The sequence below is a fragment of the Eleutherodactylus coqui genome, chromosome 6 (assembly GCF_035609145.1).
Source record: "Eleutherodactylus coqui strain aEleCoq1 chromosome 6, aEleCoq1.hap1, whole genome shotgun sequence".
NCBI lineage: Eukaryota > Metazoa > Chordata > Amphibia > Anura > Eleutherodactylidae > Eleutherodactylus > Eleutherodactylus coqui.
This window is the reverse complement of record NC_089842.1, coordinates 175,024,748-175,039,623: the sequence shown is the minus strand read 5'-3', so window position 1 is coordinate 175,039,623 and position 14,876 is coordinate 175,024,748.

Genomic DNA, 14,876 nt, shown 5'->3' with positions numbered 1-14,876 from the left:
TTTTTTCACATAGGAACTGTCAGTTGCATATGTGTCCTTATTTTTCTCTTAATGCACCCCTGATTGTCAATGGAGGGCTGCAAAAAACGCGCAAAAAACGCAGCATTTTTCACGCACGAAAATCGGCAACGCAAGTGGGTAGGCGCCCTTATACAGAAGGAGCAGAGTGATGCCCAGAACAGCAAGAGGGCAGCAGACATGAGTAGCAAGCCTAATGCTGGTATTTTGGACAACAAAAAAAGTGTTGCAGACTGTACTATTCCTGACAGCGAAACTACTCGAAAGGATGAAAACTCCTCCCACTACCCCTTACCTACCATTGTGAACAGAACTTAAGGCTCTATTCACATCTACATTGTGGTTGGTTTTCAGATTTGAAATGCCATGGAACAAGCAAATGAGACACTTCACTATTATAGTCAGTAGTAGTATTGAGCAAACCAAAACAGTAAAATCTTGGTTTGTCTCAGCCAGATCCACAAAAAACATTCTTCTTCTTCTCCTCCATAAATGTATGTGCTGTATAAATAAAGGACATTATTATGAAGAAGAAATCCACACAAACTACAGATGATGTCCTTGGTGAGATTTGAACCTAGGACCCTAGCATCGTAAGCCAACAGTGCTAACTGCGGAACCACTGTGCTCTATCATCTATAATCTGCCTCCTTCCTCTTCTTCCAGAGGCTCAGTGGTTAGCACTGTTGCCTTGCAGCACTAAGGTCCTAAGTTCAAATCTAACCAAGGACAACATCTGTATTGAGTTTATATGTTCTCCCTGTGTTTGTGTGGGTTTTCCCCCACACTCCAAAATCATACTATTAGGTGAATATAGATTGTAAGCCCCAATGGTGACAGAAAAGGTCATACATTATCATTAGGAAGAGGAAATCCACACAAGAGGAGGCAGAAGAAGCAAGGTAGCTCAGTGGTTAGCAATGTTGCCTTGCAGTGCTGGGGTCCTATGTTCAAATCTGACCAAGGACAACATCAGCATTGAGTTTGTATGTTATCAATGTGAGTGTGGGGATTTCTTGCTCATAATAATCACTTTTTTATATAGTGAAACGGATTTTTTAGAAAAGAGAGGAAGACCTTTTTTTGCTCTTAGACAGTGTATACACCAGTTTTATGGGCATTGGTGAAGTTTCAGTTCAGTTCAAACTAATAGGGACTGAACTAAATTTTTGCCAAAATTTGATGAACCGGCTGAACTGAACTTTTCAAAAGTTCGCTCAACACTAATTAGCAGTAATACAGAATACATAGCATTTTAAGCAGTTACAAGAAGATGGAGATGCAGTTACACGGAGTTGTAAGAAACAAGTTGTAGTACAACAGAGACTTCAGCCTTGCTCAGACGTAATCAGGATTTAGGACACAGGAGTGACGAGGCGTAGTTATTAAGCTCAGGAAAGCTGAAACACTTATCAGCCAGAATAACCAGGTATCAAGATGTGAATTTATATAGGGTAGCAGTTAGAGATGAGTAAGCACCCAAATGCTTGGGTCCGCATTATTCGAGTCGAGCTTTTTGTAAATTTCGAGAGCTCTACTTGAGTAGTGAACCCCATTGACTACAATGGGAGACTCGACCATTTTTGTATGTGGGACGCTGGGTGCCGAGCTTTTTTTTCTCTTTTTTCTTGGTTCATTCTCTCTCTCTCTCTCTCTTTCTTTCTCTCTCCCCTCCAGACAAAAAATTTGCCATTGACGCGCGCTGCGTCACGGCGGGGAGGGGCCAAAACAGGCATGTCGCAGCGGGGAGGAGCCAAAAACTGGGGTGGGGTCAAACACGACTTGATGCTCGTTCGAGTAACGAGCACCATCGAGTACGCTAATACTCAAACGAGCATCAATCTTGGCAGAGCATGTTCGCTCAACTCTAGTAGCAGTTACTGTTCCGGATCTGGGTCTATCATATGACACAAACCAAGGGCGCACAATGGATTCGATTGACTTATTATGAGTCTGCTGGATTGCATTTATGAAGAGCTGTGCACCCTTTTTATGTATTAGGTGCATTATGTGCTAGTGGAAATATTATTAACACCAGCATAATAAATTACCCCCATGTTGTTATTTTGCATAGTACTGGAACAATGGAACAACTACCGCCAACACAAAACTGTAACACAAAGCATAAAAAATCAACAAAATATTATTAGGGCTGTTTGTAGAGAAATAAGAGTAATTGTAGAAGTAGTGGTAATAGTTGATCTGGCCATGGGATACAGATTAGTCAATATGGACAGTTCCATTTGGTCATAGTCATTCATGATATACAAGCTCGGCTGCTCCTCTAGATGTTATATCTGTCTAAATAGTTTTGTAGTAGCTGGGTACGTACATAGGACTATGGGTGCCGGCTATAGCCCCTTACAACCCAGAGGTTGTATAGTGCTATAATACAGCCTCATGCATGAGAACTTAAACTAGTAGTACTAGAAATAAATACCATATTAAACTTGTTATTATCCAGTTTGTAATGGCAAACTATAGTCCTATTGATCTTTCCCCCCAGAGGGAAAACTCACCAATCAAAGTTAAATAAGTGATAACCCCATATTTTCTACAACTGTAGAAATAATACAGGTTTGCACATTTATTATCATTATTAACACTCCAGAAATCCTGCAATAGATTTTAGTTTGTACAAATAAACGATGCAGAACAGAATAGGCGGCTTAATATGAAAAAAGTAATTTTATTTCTGAAAAAAATGATTTCAGTGCAAAGGTTATTTCTCCGATTTGTACATCATTTATATGCAGATAGATATTGAAATATAAATTGAGAAAATATATAATTCCATATGGCGCCTATTTGTTCCATGCTGGTAAATTGCCACATTATAATAGCACAATAAACAACAGATAAAACATCCTTAAGCTACAGCACCCTTTTCGTTAAGAGATAATAGCTTCTGTTTATGGACACTGCAATTTCAATGTGCTTCAATTAATTTCCGCTAATGTTCTCGGGTTCCTTTAAAAGAAACTTAAATTAGTTTTTCTTTCTGGTATTGGACTTACATACAATGAAATAAAAAAATTGTTTACCCAATTAGCAGTGTATTTCTAGTGAATGGCTAGTCCTCTTTTAAATACGATGTTCTGCGGTACCGGTAAATAATTGCCAGTTTTTTGTCTCATTGTCTGACCTGTCATGAAGCATAATTAGAACGATCCTCAAATACAATCATATTTTTATTTCTGAAAAATAATTGTTACATTGCGCAATCTAGAAAAAGATTAAAATAATTGAGTGTATAAAGGATTTTTGCCTGCAGTCAATAGACCCCCATGAAATGGTTTGCATTTAAAAATAAAGACGGAAATGTCTTAAATATGAACAAGCAGACATTCTAACAAAGACCCTAAAAATAACTTTGCATATATTAAAAAATGGCAGACATAAATAATTGGACTATATAACCATTTTATGATCAAACACATTCTAGAATCTATCTATCTATCTATCTAGCTGATATCTATCTATCTATCTATTTATCTAATATGTAGTGGCTGGATGGGGATTGGGTGGTTGTGGGGACAGCAATCCACATGACAGGGACACAGTCAAGGCTGCTCTCAAGGGAATACCCGGCCCAGGCTCCCCCAATGTAGGGATCATTAGGCAGTGTGGTGATGGGATGCACCAGATGAGACCATATGACTCTGGGTAGAATGCTCCAAAACAGATGAACTTTGATTTAACAGTCTGATATTTGGCGAAGGTTTTGGTAGGGGTGAAGGGGTGCGCACTCAAGAACCACTATGTTCCTCGCAGCCCTCTTTTACTCAGCATAGCTAAATTGGCAGGACAATAATTTCTTCCTCCTGTAACTACTAAAACAAAGTTTTAGTCATAGCCCTAACTTTCAGGAACACACAGTTACTCTTTAGCAATGTTACTGCCCATTCCACACTCTCCACTACTTCCTCTCCCTGGCAAAGCCTGTAAACTTTTTTTAAGTACCAGTTCCTCCCCTTGGGATATTAGTGTGGCTACCTGAAAGTTACCCGTTTCCGCCTAGCCAGGCTGTTAAAGGGCTAGTAATAGAGGTGAGCGAGCATACTCGCTAAGGACAATTGCTCGATTGAGCATTGTCCTTAGTGAGTATCTCCCGGCTCGGAAGAAAAGGTTTGGGTGCCAATGCGGGTGACAGATGAGTTGCGGCCATGAGCAGGGGGGAGCGGGGGGGGGGCGGAGAGAGGGACAGAGCGATCTCCCCTCCGATCCTCCCCGCTCTCCCCCGCTGGCAGCCGAATCTTTGCTCCCGAGTGGGCAGGTACTCGCTAAGGGCAATGCTCGATCGAGCAATTGCCCTTATCGAGTATGCTCGCTCATCTCTAGCCAGTAACCCACAACATAATACAGGCTCATATGAAAATACACAAAAATAAACAGAAAATCAGGCACTACTGGCACAACAACCCTGCGCCCCCTTACACGACTATCAACAATTCTGAAATTTTGAGAATGCAGCACTTGCTTCCATCACAGAACTACAAGATTATTTTAAAATTTCGGGAAGAAGAAGACTGATGAAATTGAATTTATTAAATTCTGCTACTTCAGACAAAGTTCCCCCGTGGTGTTTTGGGGTCTGGTGGTATTTCAGGCAGAATTCTGCTGTTTTCTAAATGTTAAAAACAATGGAGTTCAGATCAAAATGTTTAGGACAGCTAGGAACCTAGTCTGCAAGACAGATCTTACTAATCACCATCAGTGCCTGACCACAGTAATGCTCTTGTGGCTGAATGAGAGGCTACTATTGCATAACACGCTGGGACCAAATTCATATTCTTTGGAATGAGATGTTAAAGCATAAATGTGATATCATGGTGACACATACATTGAGCCTTGTAGCAGGCCCATTTAGACACAACGATTACTGCTCAAAATTCACTTAAAATACATCTTTTGAGCAATAATTGTTGTGTACATTTACACGGCAAGATGATCGCTCAAAATCCGCTCAAACGGCAGTTTGAGTGACAGTTTTGAGCATTCACTTTACATAAGTGTGTAAATGAAGGCTCACGCTGTATGCAGAAGACAAGTAGGATTGCTACCTTCTGCATACAGGTGTTGTCTTCTTGGAGCGCTCAGCTGGTATACAGCTGAGCACTCCGAGCGGGGTATACAGAAGACAGCTGGGGCGCATACTCCTGCCGTGTTCACGGAGCGCTCAGCTGGTATACAGCTAAGCACTCTCAGTGGGGTATGTAGTAAATAGCTGGTGGACTGTCGTCTGCATACTCCTGCTATTTTCATGGAGCAATCAGCTGATATACAGCTGAGCTATCCGACCGGGGTATGCAGAACACAGCTGGAGCGCTGTCTTCTGCATACTTTTGCTGTGTTCTCTGAGTGGGATGCCAGCCGAAACAGTAGTTTCAGTGGTATCCCGCTGAGAACTCAGCGTGCGACACTGATAAGGCTCACCGTTGTCTTTCAGCTTGCTGAAAGACGATGAGCAAATCGTTAACTAATACTCTGTGCGTTTACACCCAATGATTCTCACTCAAAGGACGGCTTTGAGTGAATTTTGAGTGAGAATCGTTGGGTCTAAATGGGCCTTCTAGTACAGTAGTGGTCATTGCGTAGAGACTTTATGTACATCCTGTAAGTAATTCAATTGAGTTCAGTTTAGGCTTTGTCCTGTCCAAGACTTTGGCCAATAAACACATTTTTAAAGTGCTCATATGCCTGGTTGGATAACAATAGAGAGTTGATTGTGGATCATGAGACCTGCATTAAAGTTCATTTGTTATTCCACTATTGTGACACTATTGTAATAGTATAGAATCTTCCTACAAAACTCACAGCTCCACTGTATGCTTATTATGAGTACGCAGCAGGAGATCAATACATTTCAAAGTTTTATAGAATCTGCAAAAAAAGTCACCTGCAAGTTAGTGGTTTTAATGTACTTAGTAGAGATGAGCGAACACCAAAATGTTCGGGTGTTCGTTACTCGTAACGAACTTCCCGTGATGCTCGAGGGTTCGTTTCGAACAACGAACCCCATTGAAGTCAATGGGCGACCAGAACATTTTTGTATTTCGCCGATGCTCGCTAAGGTTTTCATGTGTGAAAATCTGGGCAATTCAGGAAAGTGATGGGAATGACACAGTGACGGATAGGGCAGGCGAGGGGATACATGTTGGGCTGCATCTCAAGTTCCCAGGTCCCACTATTAAGCCACAATACCGGCAAGAGTGGGCCCCCCACCTCCCAACAACTTTTACTTCTGAAAAGCCCTCATTAGCATGGCATACCTTTGCTAAGCACCACACTACCTCCAACAAAGCACAATCACTGCCTGCATGACACTCCACTGACACTTCTCCTGGGTTACATGCTGCCCAACCGCCCCCCCTCCCCCCCACAGCGCACACCAAAGTGTCCCTGCGCAGCCTTCAGCTGCCCTCATGCCACACCACGCTCATGTCTATTTAGAATTGCGTCTGCCATGACGAGGGACCGCAGGCACACACTGCAGAGGTTGGCACGGCTAGGCAGCGACCCTCTTTAAAAGTGGCGGAGCGATAGCCCACAATGCTGTACAGAAGCAATGAGAAATAGAATCCTGTGCCACCGCCATCAGGAGCTGCACACGTGGGCATAGCAATGGGGAACCTATGTGCCACACACTATTCATTCTGTCAAGGTGTCTGCATGCCCCAGTCAGACCGGGCTTTTTAATTCATAGACACAGGCAGGTACAACTCCCTATTGTGAAGTCCCTGTCGACCCACAGCATGGGTGGCTCCCTGGAACCCACCGGCGGTACACAGAAATATCCCATTGCATTGCCCAACACAGCTGAGGTAGTAATGTCGTGCTTAATGCAGGTGGGCTTCGGCCCACACTGCATGCCCCAGTCTGACTGGGGTTCTTTATAAGTGTACAGATGTAGTAAAAACTCCGTGTGCACCTACAGCATGGGTGGGTGCCAGGAAGCCACCGGCGGTACATAGAAATATCCCATTGCATTGCCCAACACAGCTGAGGTAGTAATGTTGTGCTTAACCCTTTCCAATCCAATTTGTATATGGTTTTCCTAGGGGGCTTACTCTTTTTCTGCTGTTATACAACGGCGCTATATGCTGGCTAAAGCCAGTACTGCATGAGCTGACACGTAGGATAGGCTCCGACAGCAGAGAGGCTGGCAATATACAGTAAGAGAACCCCGACGGACGTCTACCAACAACGGAGCTGTACAGCCTTAAACCCTAATGTCTTCACAGGTCACACAGTGGACTGGAAAGGGTTAATGCAGGTGGGTTTCGGCCCACACTGCATGCCCCAGTCAGACTGGGGTTCTTTACAAGTGGACACATGTAGGTTTAACTCCCTGTGGACCCACTGCCTGGGTGGGTGCCAGGAAGCCACCGGCGGTACATAGAAATATCCCATTGCATTGCCCAACACAGCTGAGGTAGTAATGTCGTGCGTAATACAGGTGGGCTTCGGCCCACACTGCATGCCCCAGTCAGACGGGTTCTTTAGAAGTGTACAGATGTATTAAAAACTCAGTGTGCACCTACAGCATGGGTGGCTCCCTGGAACCCACCGGCGGTACACAAAAATATCCCATTGCATTGCCCAACACAGCTGAGGTAGTAATGTCGTGCGTAATACAGGTGGGTTTCGGCCCACACTGCATGCCCCAGTCAGACTGGGGTTCTTTACAAGTGGACACATGTAGGTTTAACTCCCTGTGGACCCACTGCCTGGGTGGGTGCCAGGAAGCCACCGGCGGTACATAGAAATATCCCATTGCATTGCCCAACACAGCTGAGGTAGTAATGTCGTGCGTAATACAGGTGGGCTTCGGCCCACACTGCATGCCCCAGTCAGACGGGTTCTTTAGAAGTGTACAGATGTATTAAAAACTCAGTGTGCACCTACAGCATGGGTGGCTCCCTGGAACCCACCGGCGGTACACAAAAATATCCCATTGCATTGCCCAACACAGCTGAGGTAGTAATGTCGTGCGTAATACAGGTGGGCTTCGGCCCACACTGCATGCCCCAGTCAGACTGGGGTTCTTTACAAGTGGACACATGTAGGTTTAACTCCCTGTGGACCCACTGCCTGGGTGGGTGCCAGGAAGCCACCGGCGGTACATAGAAATATCCCATTGCATTGCCCAACACAGCTGAGGTAACGTCAGCTGTAATGCAGGTGGGCTAAAAATTAATTTGATTACACTGTAGGCGAGGGCCCACAAAAATTGCTGTATCAACAGTACTAATGTACATCCCAAAAATTGGCCATGGCCAGCCAAGAGGGCAGGTGAAACCCATTAATCGCTTTGGTTAATGTGGCTTAAGTGGTAACTAGGCCTGGAGGCAGCCCAGTGTAACGAAAAATTGGTTCAAGTTAAAGTTCCAATGCTTTTAAGCGCATTGAAACTTATAAAAATTGTTCTGAAAAATTATTTGAGTGAGCCTTGTGGCCCTAAGAAAAATTGCCCGTTCAGCGTGATTACGTGAGGTTTCAGGAGGAGGAGCAGGAGGAGGAGGAGGAGGAATATTAGACACAGATTGATGAAGCAGAAATGTCCCCGTTTTGGATGGTGAGAGAGAACGTAGCTTCCATCCGCGGGTGCAGCCTACGTATTGCTTACGTATCGCTGCTGTCCGCTGGTGGAGAACAGAAGTCTGGGGAAATCCAGCCTTTGTTCATCTTGATGAGTGTTAGCCTGTCGGCACTGTCGGTTGACAAGCGGCTACGCTTATCTGTGATGATTCCCCCAGCCGCACTAAACACCCTCTCCGACAACACGCTAGCCGCAGGACAAGCAAGCACCTCAAGGGCATACAGGGCTAGTTCAGGCCACGTGTCCAGCTTCGACACCCAGTAGTTGTAGGGGGCAGAGGCGTCACCAAGGATGGTCGTGCGATCCACTACGTACTCCCTCACCATCCTTTTGCAGTGCTCCCGCCGACTCAGCCGTGACTGGGGAGCGGTGACACAGTCTTGGTGGGGAGCCATAAAGCTGGCCAGGCCCTTAAAGACTGTTGCACTGCCTGGGATGTACATGCTGCTCGATCTACGCACATCCCCTGCAACATGGCCCTCGGAACTGCGCCTTCTGCCACTAGCGCTGTCGGCTGGGAATTTTACCATCAGCTTGTCCGCAAGGGTCCTGTGGTATAGCAACACTCTCGAACCCCTTTCCTCTTCGGGAATCAGAGTGGGCAGGTTCTCCTTATACCGTGGATCGAGCAGTGTGTACACCCAGTAATCCGTAGTGGCCAGAATGCGTGCAACGCGAGGGTCACGAGAAAGGCATCCTAACATGAAGTCAGCCATGTGTGCCAGGGTACCTGTACGCAACACATGGCTGTCTTCACTAGGAAGATCACTTTCAGGATCCTCCTCCTCCTCCTCCTCCTCCTCCTCAGGCCATACACGCTGAAAGGATGACAGGCAATCAGCCGGTGTACCGTCAGCAGCGGCCCAAGCTGTCTCTTCCCCCTCCTCCTCATCCTCCTCATGCTCCTCCTCCTCCTCCTGTACGCGCTGAGAAATAGACAGGAGGGTGCCCTGACTATCCAGCGGCATACTGTCTTCCCCCGCCCCCGTTTCCGAGCGCAAAGCAGCTGCCTTTATGGTTTGCAGGGAATTTCTCAAGATGCATAGCAGAGGAATGGTGACGCTAATGATTGTAGAATCGCCGCTCACCACCTGGGTAGACTCCTCAAAATTACCAAGGACATGGCAGATGTCTGCCAACCAGGCCCACTCTTCTGAAAGGAATTGAGGAGGCTGACTCCCACTGCGCCGCCCATGTTGGAGTTGGTATTCGACTATAGCTCTACGCTGTTCATAGAGCCTGGCCAACATGTGGAGCGTAGAGTTCCACCGTGTGGGCACGTCGCACAGCAGTCGGTGCACTGTCAGCTTAAAGTGATGTTGCAGGGTGCGCAGGGTGGCAGCGTCCGTGTGGGACTTGCGGAAATGTGCGCAGAGCCGGCGCGCCTTTACGAGCAGGTCTGACAAGCGTGGGTAGCTTTTCAGAAAGCGCTGAACCACCAAATTAAAGACGTGGGCCAGGCATGGCACGTGCGTGAGGCTGCCGAGCTGCAGAGCCGCCACCAGGTTACGGCCGTTGTCACACACGACCATGCCCGGTTGGAGGCTCAGCGGCGCAAGCCAGCGGTCGGTCTGCTGTGTCAGACCCTGCAGCAGTTCGTGGGCCGTGTGCCTCTTATCGCCTAAGCTGAGTAGTTTCAGCACGGCCTGCTGACGCTTGCCCACCGCTGTGCTGCCACACCGCGCGACACCGACTGCTGGCGACATGCTGCTGCTAACACATCTTGATTGTGAGACAGAGGAGGAGGAGGAGGGTGCTTTAGTGGAGGAAGCATACACCTCCGCAGATACCAGCACCGAGCTGGGGCCCGCAATTCTGGGGGTGGGTAGGACGTGAGCGGTCCCAGGCTCTGACTCTGTCCCAGCCTCCACTAAATTCACCCAATGTGCCGTCAGGGAGATGTAGTGGCCCTGCCCGCCTGTGCTTGTCCACGTGTCCGTAGTTAAGTGGACCGTGGCAGTAACCGCGTTGGTGAGGGCGCGCACAATGTTGCGGGAGACGTGGTCGTGCAGGGCTGGGACGGCACATCGGGAAAAGTAGTGGCGACTGGGAACTGAGTAGCGCGGGGCCGCCGCCTCCATGATAATTTTGAAGGACTCCGTTTCCACAACCCTATACGGCAGCATCTCAAGGCTGATGAATTTTGCGATGCGGACGGTTAACGTTTGAGCGTGCGGGTGCATGGCGGCGTACTTGCGCTTGCGCTCGAACACTTGCGCAAGCGACGGCTGAACGGTGCGCTGAACTACACTGCTGGATGGGGCCGAGGACAGCGGAGATGAGGGTGTGGGTGCAGGCCATGAGGCGGTAGTGCCTGTGTCCTGAGAGGGGGGTTGCATCTCAGTGGCAGGTTGGGGCACAGGGGGAGAGGCAGGGGTGCAAACCGGAGGCGGTGAACGGCCTTTGTCCCACCTTGCGGGGTGCTTGGCCATCATATGTCTGCGCATGGTGGTGGTGGTGAGGCTGTTGGTGTTGGCTCCCCGGCTGAGCTTTGCGCGACAAAGGTTGCACACCACTGTTCGTCGGTCGTCAGGCGTCTCTGTGAAAAACTGCCAGACCTTAGAGCACCTCGGCCTCCGCAGGGTGGCATGGCGCGAGGGGGCGCTTTGGGAAACACTTGGTGGATTATTCGGTCTGGCCCTGCCTCTACCCCTGGCCCTGGACACCGCACTGCCTCTTGCAACCTGCCCTGCTGATGCCCTTGACTCCCCCTCTGAAGACCTGTCCTCCTGAGTAAGCGTTGCACACCAGGTGGGGTCAGTCACCTCATCGTCCTGCTGCTCTTCCTCCGAATCCTCTGTGCGCTGCTCCCTGGGACTTACTGCCCTTACTACTACCTCACTGCAAGACAACTGTGTCTGATCGTCATCGTCCTCCTCACCCACAGAAAGTTGTTGAGACAGTTGGCGGAAGTCCCCAGCCTCTTCCCCCGGACCCCGGGAACTTTCGAATGGTTGGGCATCAGTGACGATAAACTCCTCTGGTGGGAGAGGAACCGCTGCTGCCCAATCTAAGCAGGGGCCCGAGAACAGTTCCTGGGAGTGCTCCCGCTCCTGAGCAGGTGTTATTGTAGTGGAGTGAGGAGGCTGGGAGGAAGGAGGAGCAGCAGACAGAGGATTCGGATTGGCAGCAGTGGACGGCGCAGAACTGCGGGTAGACGATAGGTTGCTCGAAGCACTTTCTGCCATCCAGGACAGGACCTGCTCACACTGCTCATTTTCTAATAACCGTCTCCCGCGTGGACCCATTAATTGGGCGATGAATGTGGGGACGCCAGAAACGTGCCTCTCTCCTAATCGCGCAGTAGTCGGCTGCGACACACCTGGATCAGGAGCTTGGCCTGTGCCCACACCCTGACTTGGCCCTCCACGTCCTCGGCCGCGTCCACGTCCTCTAGGCCTACCCCTACCCCTCAGCATGCTGTATTACCAGTGATTTGATTTCACAGGCAGGAAATAAATTGGCGCAAGACTGCAGGCCAAATATAATTTTTGCCCTTTTTGGAAAACGAAAGGCCCCACTGCCTCTAGTGAATGAATTATCTAAGTTTAATAACTGTGCTGTGTCCCTGCTTATGTGTCACAGAACGTGAGGGTAGCAGAGTTATTATAACTCTTGGAGAGCAGGTATTTTTTTCCCAATTAAGGAAAGCAAATGGCGAAGCCAGCAGTAAAGCGTAGCTGGGTGCGTATGATTTAGCACTGTTCTTCACGCAGCTCACACGTCTCCACCGCCCGTAAGGACGGACAGAGGCTGGACAAATAGATTTGTTTTCAGTTTTTTCCCACCAACAGGCAGCACTGCGTATATTCAATGAACATGAGAAGTTTAATAACTGTGCTGTGTCCCTGCTTATGTGTCACAGAACGTGAGGGTAGCAGAGTTATTATAACTCTGGCAGAGCAGGTATTTTTTTCCCAATTAAGGAAAGCAAATGGCGAAGCCAGCAGTAAAGCGTAGCTGGGTGCGTATGATTTAGCAATGTTTTTCACGCAGCTCACACGTCTCCACAGGCGTAAGGACGGACAGAGGCTGGACAAATAGATTTGTTTTCAGTTTTTTCCCACCAACAGGCAGCACTGCGTATATTCAATGAACATGAGAAGTTTAATAACTGTGCTGTGTCCCTGCTTATGTGTCACAGAACGTGAGGGTAGCAGAGTTATTATAACTCTGGCAGAGCAGGTATTTTTTTCCCAATTAAGGAAAGCAAATGGCGAAGCCAGCAGTAAAGCGTAGCTGGGTGCGTATGATTTAGCACTGTTCTTCACGCAGCTCACACGTCTCCACCGCCCTTAAGGACGGACAGAGGCTGGACAAATAGATTTGTTTTCAGTTTTTTCCCACCAACAGGCAGCACTGCGTATATTCAATGAACATGAGAAGTTTAATAACTGTGCTGTGTCCCTGCTTATGTGTCACAGAACGTGAGGGTAGCAGAGTTATTATAACTCTGGCAGAGCAGGTATTTTTTTTCCCAATTAAGGAAAGCAAATGGCGAAGCCAGCAGTAAAGCGTAGCTGGGTGCGTATGATTTAGCAATGTTTTTCACGCAGCTCACACGTCTCCACAGGCGTAAGGACGGACAGAGGCTGGACAAATAGATTTGTTTTCAGTTTTTTCCCACCAACAGGCAGCACTGCGTATATTCAATGAACATGAGAAGTTTAATAACTGTGCTGTGTCCCTGCTTATGTGTCACAGAACGTGAGGGTAGCAGAGTTATTATAACTCTGGCAGAGCAGGTATTTTTTTCCCAATTAAGGAAAGCAAATGGCGAAGCCAGCAGTAAAGCGTAGCTGGGTGCGTATGATTTAGCAATGTTTTTCACGCAGCTCACACGTCTCCACAGGCGTAAGGACGGACAGAGGCTGGACAAATAGATTTGTTTTCAGTTTTTTCCCACCAACAGGCAGCACTGCGTATATTCAATGAACATGAGAAGTTTAATAACTGTGCTGTGTCCCTGCTTATGTGTCACAGAACGTGAGGGTAGCAGAGTTATTATAACTCTGGCAGAGCAGGTATTTTTTTCCCAATTAAGGAAAGCAAATGGCGAAGCCAGCAGTAAAGCGTAGCTGGGTGCGTATGATTTAGCAATGTTTTTCACGCAGCTCACACGTGTCCACAGGCGTTAGGACGGACAGAGGCTGGACAAATAGATTTGTTTTCAGTTGTTTCCCACCAACAGGAAGCACTGCGTATATTCTATGAATAATAACTGTGCTGTGGCCCTGCCTATACAATTCTTTCCCTGCAGTATCAATGGAGGGTGGAATGCTCTGCAGAGGCGATTTTGAGAAGCCCAAAAAAAATGCAGCACAGCTAACAGCAGCCTGGACAGTACTGCACACGGATAAATATGGCCCTAGAAAGGACCGTTGAGGTTCTTGAAGGCTACACTCACTCCTAACACTCTCCCTGCCTATGCAGCACTTCTGTCCCTAATGCCAGGTGCAACGGTCTGCAGAGGCGATTTTGAGAAAAAAAAAAATCCCACTGCTAACAGCAGCCAACACACAGCTATCAGTGGCCCTAATAAGGACCTTTGGGGGGTCTTGAAGCCTACACTAACTACCAATTCTTTCCCTACAGCAGCTCCGGTATAAACAGCACTGTCCCTCATCTAACTCACACCGCATCTGAGGCGAGCCGCGGGAGGGGCCGACTTTTATATTAGGCGAACACCTGATCTCGCCAGCCACTCACAGCAGGGGGGTGGTATAGGGCTTAAACGTTGCAGGGGGAAGTTGTAATGCCTTCCCTGTCTTTCAATTGGCCAGAAAAGCGCGCTAACGTCTCAGGGAAGGAAGTGAAAGTAACCAGAACACCGCATGGTGTTCGTTACGAATAACGAACATCCCGAACACCCTAATATTCGCACGAATATCAAGCTCGGACGAACGCGTTCGCTCATCTCTAGTACTTAGTTCTTTTAATGTCAATCTTCAGTTTACAGAACAGCCCTTAGATTCACGTTCTCCTGTATAACATGCATGGGTGAACATGCACTCCCTTAATATTTCTGCTTTCACAATCCCTTTACTACAGCTCATTTTTCCTCAGGAGAATTTCACACCTTTAACATATGTTTGTAAGGATGTGGAGTTCTTGAATTTGTAGACAATTACATTCACATATTCCATTTTTGGATCCTCCATTTTTTCATTAACATTGTATACAGCTTTTAGTCAGTCGCTAATTGTACTCATGGAAGGCTGTGCAAAATATGCTGAAAACTGGATCCATTGGCACA